An 11,952-nucleotide genomic window follows, 5' to 3' on the forward strand; every position below is an offset into this window, starting at 1 on the left:
CACACACAGTGGTGTGCTTTCAATGGTCATAGTTACCAAGTGAGGGTGGTGGGCATCAGAGAGTCTGGTCCTGTGGCATTATTAGCAGGCAGCCTATGAATGCTGACTGCGTCATTCACCATTCACTGGCCGTGTGATCTTGGGCACAGAATTTGAGCCCTGTCGCCTTAGTTCCTCATCTGTTACTGGGAGATACTAATAGTATTGACCTCACACGTATACTGTGGGCAGTTAATGATGTGAAGCGTGTAAGCCATGTTTAGTAAGTACCCAATAAATTTGAATTGTTATTGTTAGCATTACTGGTCGTGTTATTATTGATAATTTTATATCCATTAAAAACACAGAAACCTCCTGGGTTGGAGCCTCACTGGCCTGGCAGGGGGCCCGAGGGAGGAGGCGCCCAGGCCGGGGCAGGAGGGTGGTGAGGTAAGCCACCCAGGACCTTCATTCTTGAGGTTGACAAGGACCAACTCCTACAGGGGCTGGGGGAGAGGAGAGGGAGAGAGGAAGGACGGAACTGAAGAAGAAATACAGTGAGAGAAAGGAAAGGAGAGAGGGAGGGAGGGAGAGAGAGAGAAAGAGAAAGCTGTAGCTAGCCAAGCGAGCTCCAGGGAACAGAAGCCTACAAACCGGTCTGGGCAGTCCTGAGCCAGGCTGTGGCAGCTGGTTTGGGCCAGCATCCAGAGGGAGCAGTCTGGCCTAGCATGGCTGCCCTTGGGTGCTGCCTGAGGCCTCTCCTACCTGGGAGGGAGGGTACTGTTAAGAACCTCCCCACCCTTCTGGGACTGGGAGAGATGACAAAGACTGCTTTGGGGACAACTGGGGCACACAGTCTACTACAAACATGCCCACCCACCTCAAGTCCCACAGAGCCATAACTGAAGCTCTGTTCCAACAAGGGTGCCAGGCTCAGTGACCATGAGAAGGGCAGTCTTTTCAACAAATGGTGCAGGGAAAACTTGAAATCCACACACGAAAGGAGGTTGGATCTTTACTTAATGTAATGTGCAAACATTGACTCAAATGAACCAAGGCCTAAACATAAGAACTAAGCCTCAGGAAAAAAAAAAAAAAAAATATTGGGGAAGATGTTCATGACTCCAGATTTGGTAGTGATTCCTTGAAGAAAAAAAAAAAAAAGAGGAAAGAAAAGAGAACAAGAAAGTGGACGACATTAAGATAACAAACTTTTGGGCATCAAAGGATAGTATTGGGTGAAAAGACAGCCCAGAAGATAGGACACATACTTGTAAATCATATGCCTGATAAAGAAGTAACATCGGGCTGGAGAGATGGCTTAGTGGTTAAGCGCTCGCCTGTGAAGCCTAAGGACCCCGGTTCGAGGCTTGGTTCCCCAGGTCTCACGTTAGCCAGATGCACAAGGGGGCACACGCGTCTGGAGTTCATTTGCAGTGGCTGGAAGCCCTGGCGCGCCCATTCTCTCTCTCTCCCTCTATCTGTCTTTCTTTCTGTGTCTGTCGCTCTCAAAAAAAAAAAAAATGAACAAAGAAGTAACATCTACAATATATGTATATAAAGAATGTATATAGAAAGAACATCAAAAATTCAATAAAATGGTATAGCATTTGCATATAATTATACACATGCTTCCTATACTATTATATCTAGATTGCATGCATGAGAATAGTTATTACACTGTATTGTTTAGGGACTAAGGATGAGAAAAAAAAAAAAAACTGTATGTATAGCATGAGTCAGAGCTTTTTTTTTCTGAAAATTTTTTCAGGGCTGGAGATAGATCCCAAGGCCTTGTGTTGCAGTCAGCTTCTCATTGCTGGCAGAAAACGCCCAATGAAGAGCAGCTTGTTGGAGGAAATGTTTTTTTTTTTTGTTTGTTTGTTTGTTTGTTTGTTTTTGGCTTACAGACTTGAGGGGAAGCTCCACTATGGCAGGGGAAATGATGGCATGAGCAGAGGGTGGACATCACCTCCTGGGTACATCTGAATCAAACCACCACACTTTGTATGTGCTAAGCATGCACTCTACCCTTGAACTATCTATGACCACTGCCCTCCAAATATTGATGATCTATGGTTGGTTGACTCCTTGGATGTAAAGCATGTGGATGTGGAGACCCAACTGTACATCTTTTCAGACATTTCAATGACATATATGTAAACACGTGAGTGCATGTAATTATCATTTCACAAAAATGGGAAACACCCATTATTTATGTGAAACTGTAATACAAACACTTATGAAACATATTTTAAAAGAAAACAAATCATAATCCAACCTCACAATGCAAACATAGCAGTCTACAAAATAAACATATTCTATAATTTTAAGCAAATTAGAAACAGTCTATGTGGTTTAATATTCCTTCCTTCATAAACTTATGTTCTAGTAGCAGTTGGAGTTAGGGTCAACAAACAAGTAAATACTAAGATAAACAGTTTTTCTAAATACAAATAAGGTTGTTTCCCACATGTCTTGTGGTAGCTTGTCTTTTTTGTTTTTGTAGTCATGGGTACTAAACCCAGGGTCTTAATCATGCTTGACAAGCACTCTACCACAGAACTATGTATCTCCAGCCCTCTTTTTACTTTTTATTTTGAAACAGGGTCTGATGTAGTAAACCAGGTTGGCCTTAAACTAACTCTGCAGCACAGGCAGATATTGAGGGTTTTTTTTTTGTTGTTGTTGTCTTGTTTATTTATTTATTTATTTGAGAGCGACAGAGAGGAGGAGAGAGAGACTGAGAGATAGAGAAAGAATGGGCATGCCAGGGCCTCTAGCCACTGCAAACGAACTCCAGACGCGTGTGCCCCCTTGTGTATCTGGCTAACGTGAGTCCTGGGGAATCGAGCCTCGAACCGGGGTCCTTAGGCTTCACAGGCAAGCACTTAACTGCTAAGCCATCTCTCCAGCCCAGATGTTGAGTTTTTGATCCTCCTGTCTCAGCTTCTGGAATAGTTGGGATCACAGGCCTGTTATGGACCTGGCTTTTTGTTTTGTTATTTTTTGAGATAAGGTCTTGCTGTGTAGCCAAGGCTGGCCTCAAATGAATGATTCTTCTGCCTCTAGGTCCTCAATGCTGGGATTACAAGCATGTACCATGACCCTATTCCCTGACTCATTTGCTCATACTCTCTTTAAGTTAGCACTGGGGATTAAACCCAGGGTCTCGTGTATTCTGGGCAAGTGTGCTACCATTGAGCCATATCTCCAGGCCCCACATGGTCTTCCCAGTGCCATAATAGCTGGGGTGAAACATTCCCATTTCACTTATGATACCAAGTTTATACAATGTGCAGTAAGAAATACAAAGATAATTATCTGACCTGGTAATCCCTCTGCTAGCAATCTATCCTAAGGAAATATTAAATGGAAAGCTACTATGGAATACTGCCCAATGACAGCTCAGTACTGGCTCTATCTTTTGGTAAAGCTTCAAGTGGGAGGAATGAGGTAAGGCATAAGGGTCTGGTCCATGGTGATTAAACATATATGGAATTAGGGGCTGGAGAGATGGCTTAGTGGTTAAGGTGCTTGCCTGTGAAGATTAAGGATATAGGTTCAATTCTCCAGGTCCACATAAGCCAAATACACATGGTGCCACATGCATCTGGAGTTTGTTTACAGTGACTAGAGGCCTTGCCACACCCATTCTCTTTTTCTTTCTCTCTCTCGCTCTCTCTGTCTCAAATAAATTAAGTAAATAAAATCTTTAAAAATGTGTATGGAATTAAAACAAAGTATGTTTGGTTTACTGAAGGAATTTAAAATATATAGAGTCCTGGGCTTTATGTCACTTGTACAAAATCAGCTTTTGGCCCATAGCTCCCCATCTTAGTTGCTATGTTTGTATTTTCTCCTCTTATCTCCACCTTTAAGAACATATTTATTTATTTTCAAGTGCATGTGGGGGAGAGTGAATAGGCACACCAGGGCATCTTACTACTGCAAATAAACTCGATGTATGTGCTACTTTGTGAGTCTGGCTTTATGTGAGGACCAAGGATTTGAACCCAGGCCATCAGGCTTTGCAAGCAAGTGCCTTTACCTTTAACCACTGAGCCATCTTTCCAGCTCCACCTCCTGCTATTTTATGTAAGATTCTCCTTGCTTCCAAGGTAGAGTCCAGAGAGGATGGACATGCTTGCTCTGGATAACATTCTTTGTGCCAGGTCACAGGTCATTGGCATACCTGTAACTGATTGCTTTGGGGTCAGCGCTCAGCCATGATCCAGCCAGCTATGGGTGGTTGGGATGAGTGGTCCACAATGCAGTTTCCTTTGCTTCCCTTCTCCATGGGATCTGTGCATGGGACAGCTTGTGTGGGCTGCAATGATCATGAAAAAATATTCTGTGTAGCTTTGTGGGGGTGCATGAGGGACAGATTATATGATACTCAAATTTTCAGTTGATAACAAATCAGGCTGAATGTTTAGCTATTGGTAGAAAGTCTCAGTGAATGAGGCTGCCTTTCTGGGCCAGGTAGTCCTACAGAGAGAAAGAAATAGCCCATGGCCATTTAATAAACAACCACTGTGACAATTTAGCAAACATAACCTCCAGTGGCCTGGACTTTGGCCTCCCACAAATTTCAGAAATGTTGCCTTCTATCCTGTCAGGGCTTTAAGTAGCACTTTCCCAAATTATTTTAGCAAATTAGCAGTGTGGAATATCACACTCGGCTTCAGCAATCCTTGCCAACCTCATCTTGCTCAGAGAAAGTTATAAACGGGTGGTGGAATGTCTCTTCCTGCCGAAGTTTGGCCAGTGCAGTAAAGTTAATTGAGGAGAGCGGCCTTGGCAATGGAGCTGCCAGACATAAAGAGAAGCCCAAATGACCAGGATGCAAGCAAAAGGGGACCAGAAGGATGCCAAGATGCTGCCTGGTGACTTCTTGTTGTGCTATTAGAATAACCACTCACCTCTTGTAGCTATTAGCAAATTAATAGTGGACTTTTAGAAGCATATTTTTTTCATTTTTGGAACAAGGGTCTCATGATATAACACTGGCTACCCTAGAATTCACTACCAGGCTGGCTTAAAACTTACAGTAATTTTCTTGCTTCTGCCTCCCAAGTGCTGGAATTATAGACACATGCCACCACACCCAGCTACTATTTAATTTAAATCCATCAAAATTTTCTAGTATTTATTATTAGTGGCAGGTATTATTTGTACAAAATAATGGATTTTATTGTTAGATTTTCATGATGCACACAATATACTTTGATCATTTTCATTCTTGTATTACCCTGTTTACTTAAAATATTTTATTTAGTTACTTGAGAGAAAGAGAGAGAGAAAGAAAGAGGGAGAGAAAGAGGAAGAGAGGGACAGAGAAAGAGAGAGAGAATGGTCACTCCAGGGCCTCTAGCCACTGCAAACAAGCTCCAGGTGCATACATCACCTTGTGTAGCTGGCTTTATGTGAATATTGGGGAATCGAACCTTGGTCCTTTGGCTTTGCTGGCAAGCGCCTTAACCACTAAGCCATCTCTCCAGCCCCCTACCATGTTTTAAATGAAACAAAAATGTAAAATTATATTCCTCAGGTTCCCCAGCAGCACTCAAGTGAAGAGACTCATGTGTCCATGAGATGCTGGTTTCGACAGTGCAAGCAGAGAGCGGGTTGTTGCTGCGCAGTATTCCCCTAGAAAGAGCTCTTGAGCAGGCTGAGTTATTTTCCTGCTCCCACCACCTCTGATAATTGTCACACACTGTGCCTGTCCTGTGGGTACAGGTGTCACAAAACCACTTTAGAAAGCCCTGGATAGTTTAGCAACTGCACTTGGATGCCTGAAGAGACCCAAGCCACATAATAAAGGTCCTCCGGGGGCACTGCTCTGTGAGGTCCCCACACTGAGGTTCCCTGGCCGAAAACTGTCCTGGTGTTTCCTCCCTCTGCAGAGACAGGGTGTTCCTAGGTTCCCCGCTTTCTATCTTGCCCAGCAGAGCAGCCATCCTCATCAGTGTGACGAGGTGGCTCAGCTGGCTGTCTATTTCTGTATCCATGTCAATGACAGGAGCCTTGAAAGGGAGAATTTCCCAGGATTCTCAAGCCTTTAAGTTTCAGGGAAGCCATGGGAGATTGTAGCTTAAAAATAAACCAAACCAGGCTGAAGAGACAGCTCCGTCAATAAAGTCCTTGCACTTGCCTTCTAAGCATGAGGAGTCCCATACCCAGTAGCTGCATAAAAATGCCAGTTATGTTAGCATGAGCTTATCATCTCAGTGATGGGCAGGTGGGACCAGGAGGACCCCGTGACTTGTTGGCCAGTCAGTTTAGCCTGATTGGCAAGCTTCAGACCAATGAGAAACTTTGTCTCTTACACACACACACTCACACACACACACACACACACACGAGATGGATGGATGGTATATTTGAAGAATGCCATCCAATGTTCTCCCTCTTCCTTCCCCCCCCCCCACACATATGAATGCATTCCACGCACATATGCACGTGTATACACATGCATTAATAAAAAGAAAGGAAGGCTGGAGAAATGGCTCAGCCATTAAGGCACTTGCCTGCAAAGCCAAAGGACCTCCGTTCAATTCCCCAGGACCCACATAAGGCAGATGCACAAGGTGGCACATGCATCTGGAGTTTGCTTGCAGTGGCTGAAGGCCCTAGCACACCCATTCTCTTTCTATGTGCCTTCTCTCTCTCTCTCTCTCTCTCTCTCTCTGTCTCTCACTCAAATAAATAAACAAAATAGAAATTTAAAGATAAAGGAAAAAATAAGCCAAATATACCCTCCCAACTTCTCCCCACCGGGGCAACTAGCAGTAGGGAGACTTTTGGTGGGAATCACATGAACAGCCTACCCAGATCAGCATCGCCATTAGCACAAGCCACACGTGCAGGGTTTCACGCATCAGAGTTGAGTCTCCACCCTCAACTTGGTGATTGGAAACATTCCAGGAGTATGCCAGGCCATTCCTGAGGTCCCACCTGCAGCTGCTGGAGGCATTGGCACAGTTACCCCACTGCAGAGGACAATGGGCCCTGGCCGGATGGAAGCTGCAGAGCCCCCCTCAAATATTCTGTCCCTAAGCAGCTGCTTTTTCTTCTGCATTCACAATCTGTTACTCCCAGCTCGCACAGACCTCGGCGTGTGCAGAGCAGAGCCGCCTGAATTGTCTGCGGCAATCTGGCCAGCCCCATTGCAAAACATCCTGATGATATCCATCCAGGTTTGCCATCTGAAAGGTTTGATTTTTTTCCAAGAGAAGCCTTAATAGATTAATTAGTTCTTCCTCTGTCTCTGGGATTTGGCAAATAAACAATGTTGCATTTATAGGACCTTGGGTATAAAGGATCAGTGTTTCATCATCAAAATGAGCCAAAGTGAAACTCACAAGGGGCAAGACAGTGAAAATGAGGATGTGTTTTAGGGAGAGGGGAGGATGGGTGTGGAGGTGAATTTACTGCATGGCTAATCCTCAGGCCCTTCAGATAAAATTTGGCAGAGAGCAAACAAACATGTTTATACAGTGTCCCTGTGATTAGTTCCTGATCTTTCAGGAGACTGTTACCCCAGAGGGCCGGGCTCAAAACCGCCTGTATCTCCTTTTCCGAGAATTACAAATCTCATTAGCATTTAAATAAGTTGAAAGTATTTGTAATATTTATTTGAGATCTTGAAGTTTCTAGAGTATTTCTTTTCTTTTCTTTTCTTTTTTTTTTTTCTTGGGTTTTGAGGTAGGGTCTCACTCTAGTCCAGGCTGACCTGGAATTCACAATGTATTCTCAGGGTGGCCTCGAACTCACAGTGATCCTCCTACCTCTCCCTCCTGAGTGCTGGGATTAAAGGTGTGCACCACCACGCTCAGCTCGACTATTTCATTTAATAGTGGTTTTTCTCAAGGGCTGTGTCTTAGGACTAAATGGGATACCAAACTTATCAAGTGAACTTCTCAATTTAAAATGTTTTTAAAATATTTTACTTATTTATTTATTTGTTTGAGAGAGGAAGAGGCAGAGAGAAAGAGAGAATGGGCATGCCAGGGCCTCCAGTCACTGCAAACAAAATCCAGATGCATGTACCCCCTTGTGCATCTGGCTTACGTGGGTCCTAGGGAATCAAACCGGGATTCTTAGGCTTCGCAGCCAAACACCTTAACTACTAAGCCATTTCCTCAGTCATAAAATGTGTTATATAAAGTAAATTTCTTTCTTTGGTGGTTTAAAAATATAATAAAATAGTAGATAAGTTCAAATTATAATCAACAAGAGGTTCAATACATATATGGATTAAATATTCCTTGACATTTAGAAAGCACAGTTTTTAAATTGTCCAAAGTTTATGGGAGGGTTTTCAAAAAAGAGGAACTCATATCATGGAGTTTATATATATATATACTTTTTTTAATTTATTTGAGAGCGACAGACAGAAAGACAGATAGAGGGAGAGAGAGAATGGGCGCGCCAGGGCTTCCAGCCTCTGCAAACAAACTCCAGACGCGTGCGCCCCCCTGTGCATCTGGCTAACGTGGGACCTGGGGAACTGAGCCTCGAACCGGAGTCCTTAGGCTTCACAGGCAAGCGCTTAACCGCTAAGCCATCTCTCCAGCCCATATCATGGAGTTTAAAGAGATGCTCACCTGTGATCAATGAAGCAGTGTTAAAATGCTTCAAGGTCATTTCTCCATGGCTCATGGACTTCTTTCTTCCCAGCTCCTCCACACACCTGGGGTCCACTCTTCAGTGTCTTTTGACACACAACCTCTTCTGTGCCCGCAGCTCTTCGCAGGTTCTCTTCCCTCTGCCTTCCCTCACTCACTGTTAAAGTACAAAGTAGAGACATAGCAGAGTTTATAATGCTGCTTAGCACAGTGAAACAGTTCTGCTGGTTTCAACTTATCTGAGAAACCTGGCTTTCTAAGGGCTGGACCACCAAGTCAGATCAATGGGTTCTGCTATCCCCTTCCCTGGTCCCATGGCCTGTTTTCCTAAGCTGTGTCAATGTACCACTGTACACAGGTTTCCATGTAAGAAAAAAAAGTGGCTACTGTGTCATCCCAGCTCCCCAAATCCAGAATTTTCTCTTCCTAGGTCTTGCTTCTTAGAAGGCCTGGGCTCTTGGCCTTCCTGGTTGATACAGGAGCTACCTCTAGCCACAGTTGCTGAGTGGGAAGACCTGTGGCCTTGTCAGCAGGCTCAAGTGAGTTTACATTGTGTGAAGTTGCTGCCTGGACAGCAAAGAGGAAGTTGGAGCCCACTGAGGAAGCCAATTTGGGAAACAGACTCTTAAGAAATGACATCATTGAGCCAAAAGGAAAGAGCATTCCTTTCTGAGCACCTACCTCTTGCATTCATGCTTTTTGAGGTAGGGCATTGCTCTAGCCCAGGCTGACCTGGAATTCACTCTGTAGTCTCAAGGTGGCTCCAAGTTCACTATGTCCACCTACCTCTGTCAAGTGCTAGGTTAAACGTATGCACCACCATGCCTGGTTTTTGTTTGTTTGTTTGTTTTTGTTTTTCAAGGTAGAGTCTCAGTCTAGCCCAGGGTGACCTGGTATTCACTGTGTAGTCTCAGACTGGCCTCAAACTCACAGTGATCCACCTATCTCTGCCTCCTAAGTGCTGGGATTAAAGGTGTGCAGCACCATACCTGGCTGGGTTTTTGTTGTTGTTGTTGTTGTTTGTTTGTTTGTTTTTTGTTTTTGAAGTAAGGTCTCAGCCTATAGCAAGGCTGGCCTTGATCTTGTGGCAATCTTCCTGCCTCAGCCTCCTGAGCGCTAAGATTATAGGTGTACTCTGACACATTTGGCTCCAAATTAAATTCATCTCATGTTTGTTTTGTACTGAACTGTGGTGAGGCAACAGGAGTTGCCTGTTTCTCTTTTAAATCATAAGTCCATCTTGAATGAACACAGGCTGCGTGTATACAAGCAGGTTGTCCTTGCTCTGTCCACATCATGCCCTATGACTTGTCCACAGTCGCTGAACCTTGACCGTGTCCTGAACCTAGCATAGGCAATGTAGTCCCTCCTTAAGAGAATGAGTCTGAGGACCAGCCTTCCTGGCTTCCCGTGGCTCAGGTTGGTTTAGTAATGCAGGGTCCTGGCCTTTGCAGGTAATCCAGGAAAAGAAGCCGTGATTTTGGGAGATGGGTGCTTTGGCCATGAATGTCTCCCTTAGCAGGCAAAGGAACCAGGGCAGGAGGGTTGTGCAGGGGAGGGCCCATCTTTCCTCAGTCCAAGTCCTTCTCTGACTTTATCTCCTGTACAAATGAGCTACTCAAATATGGTTGCTAGGAGAGGCCAATCCTCAGGAAAATGAACCCAGGTGGAAGATACAAAGTCCTTTGCCCTAGGGGAAGAGCTGGTGCCACCTTAATCCACACAGAGTTGACAGAGTGGCACTGCATGTTCTTGGGCAACTTGCTGAGCGCATGGATGGAAAATGAAATGACAAGACGTTAAAATCCTTATGGCGATTACCAACCAACTAGGGAATGATAGAACGAGGCTGCAAATTCACATCTGTTCAACTCCAACCCAAGTTCCTTTCTTTATTCCTCCCTTCCTCCCTTCCTCCCTTTCTCCCTTTCTCTCTCTCTCTTTCTTTCTTTTTCCAAGGTAGGGTCTCACTCTAGTTCAGGCTGACCTGGAACTCAGGGTGGCCTCCAACTCTCTGCCATCCTCCTACCTCTGCCTCCCATGTGCTGGGATTAAAAGCATGTGCCATCATACCTGGCCTTTTCTTTCTTTTTTTTTCTCTGTTATTTCAAGGTAGGGTCTTGCTCTAGCTCAAGCTGACCTGGAATTCACTATGTAGTCTCAAGATGGCCTTAAATTCAGCGGAGATCCTCCTACCTTTGCCTCCCAAGTGCTGGGATTATAGGTGTGTGCCACTATGCCCAGCAAGTTCCTTGCTTTGTTTGCGTGCCACACTGCTCTCTTAAAACCACAAAGGGGGTGTTGGGTGTGGTGGCACACACCTTTAAGCCTAGCATGTGGTAGGTAGAGGTAGGAGGACCACTGTGAGTTTGAGGCCACCCTGAGACTAGAGTGAAACCCTTTCTTTCTTTCTTTCTGTCTTTCTTTTTTTTTAAATTTATTTTTATTTTTATTTATTTTTTAATTTTTTAAAAATTATTTTTTTGTTTATTCTTATTTATTTGAGAGTGACAGACAGAGAGAGAAATAGGCAGAGAGAAAGAGAATGGACACGCCAGGGCTTCCAGCCACTGCAAACAAACTCCAGATGTGTGCGCCCCCTTGTGCATCTGGCTAACGTGGGTCCTGGGGTCCTGAGGCTTCACAGGCAAGCGCTTAACCATTAAGCCATCTCTCCAACCCTATTTTTTGTTTATTTTTATTTATTTATTTGAGAGCAACAGACACAGAGAGAAAGAGGCAGAGAGAGAAACAGAGAGAAAGAGAAAATGGGCGCACCAGGGCCTCCAGCCACAGCAAACAAACTCCAGACACATGTTCCCCCTTGTGCATCTGGCTTACGTGGGTCCTGGGGAATTGAGCCTTGAACAGGGGTCCTTAGGCTTCACAGGCAAGCGCTTGACTGCTAAGCCATCTCTCCAGCCCAGTGAGCCCCCTTCTTGAAAAGACACAAATGAAAACAAACCCCACAGAGGGGGAACTGGGGATGTGGCTCAGTTGACAAAGCACCCACCACACATGCATGAGGACCTAAGTTTTGATCCCAATCATTCACATCAATGCTGGGCAGCTGCGGCCACTCACCTGCAATCCTAATACCTTAGAAGTAGAGACGGGGCCCCTGATGGTAAGCGCATTAACTAGACTAGCCAAATCAGGGAGCTCTGGGTTCAAGTGAGAGACCCTGCCTCAGTAAGTAAGGTGGAAAGCAACTGAGGGAGAGGCACAGAGTCAACTTGTGGCCTCCACATGCATGTGCACCCATGTGCATACGCACCCTCGCACATATGTGCACCCACACACATGCAAACACACATACATGTGCAGTCAAAACATAGAG

Source organism: Jaculus jaculus, chromosome 1 (assembly GCF_020740685.1).
Source record: "Jaculus jaculus isolate mJacJac1 chromosome 1, mJacJac1.mat.Y.cur, whole genome shotgun sequence".
In the NCBI taxonomy this organism is placed as follows: domain Eukaryota; kingdom Metazoa; phylum Chordata; class Mammalia; order Rodentia; family Dipodidae; genus Jaculus; species Jaculus jaculus.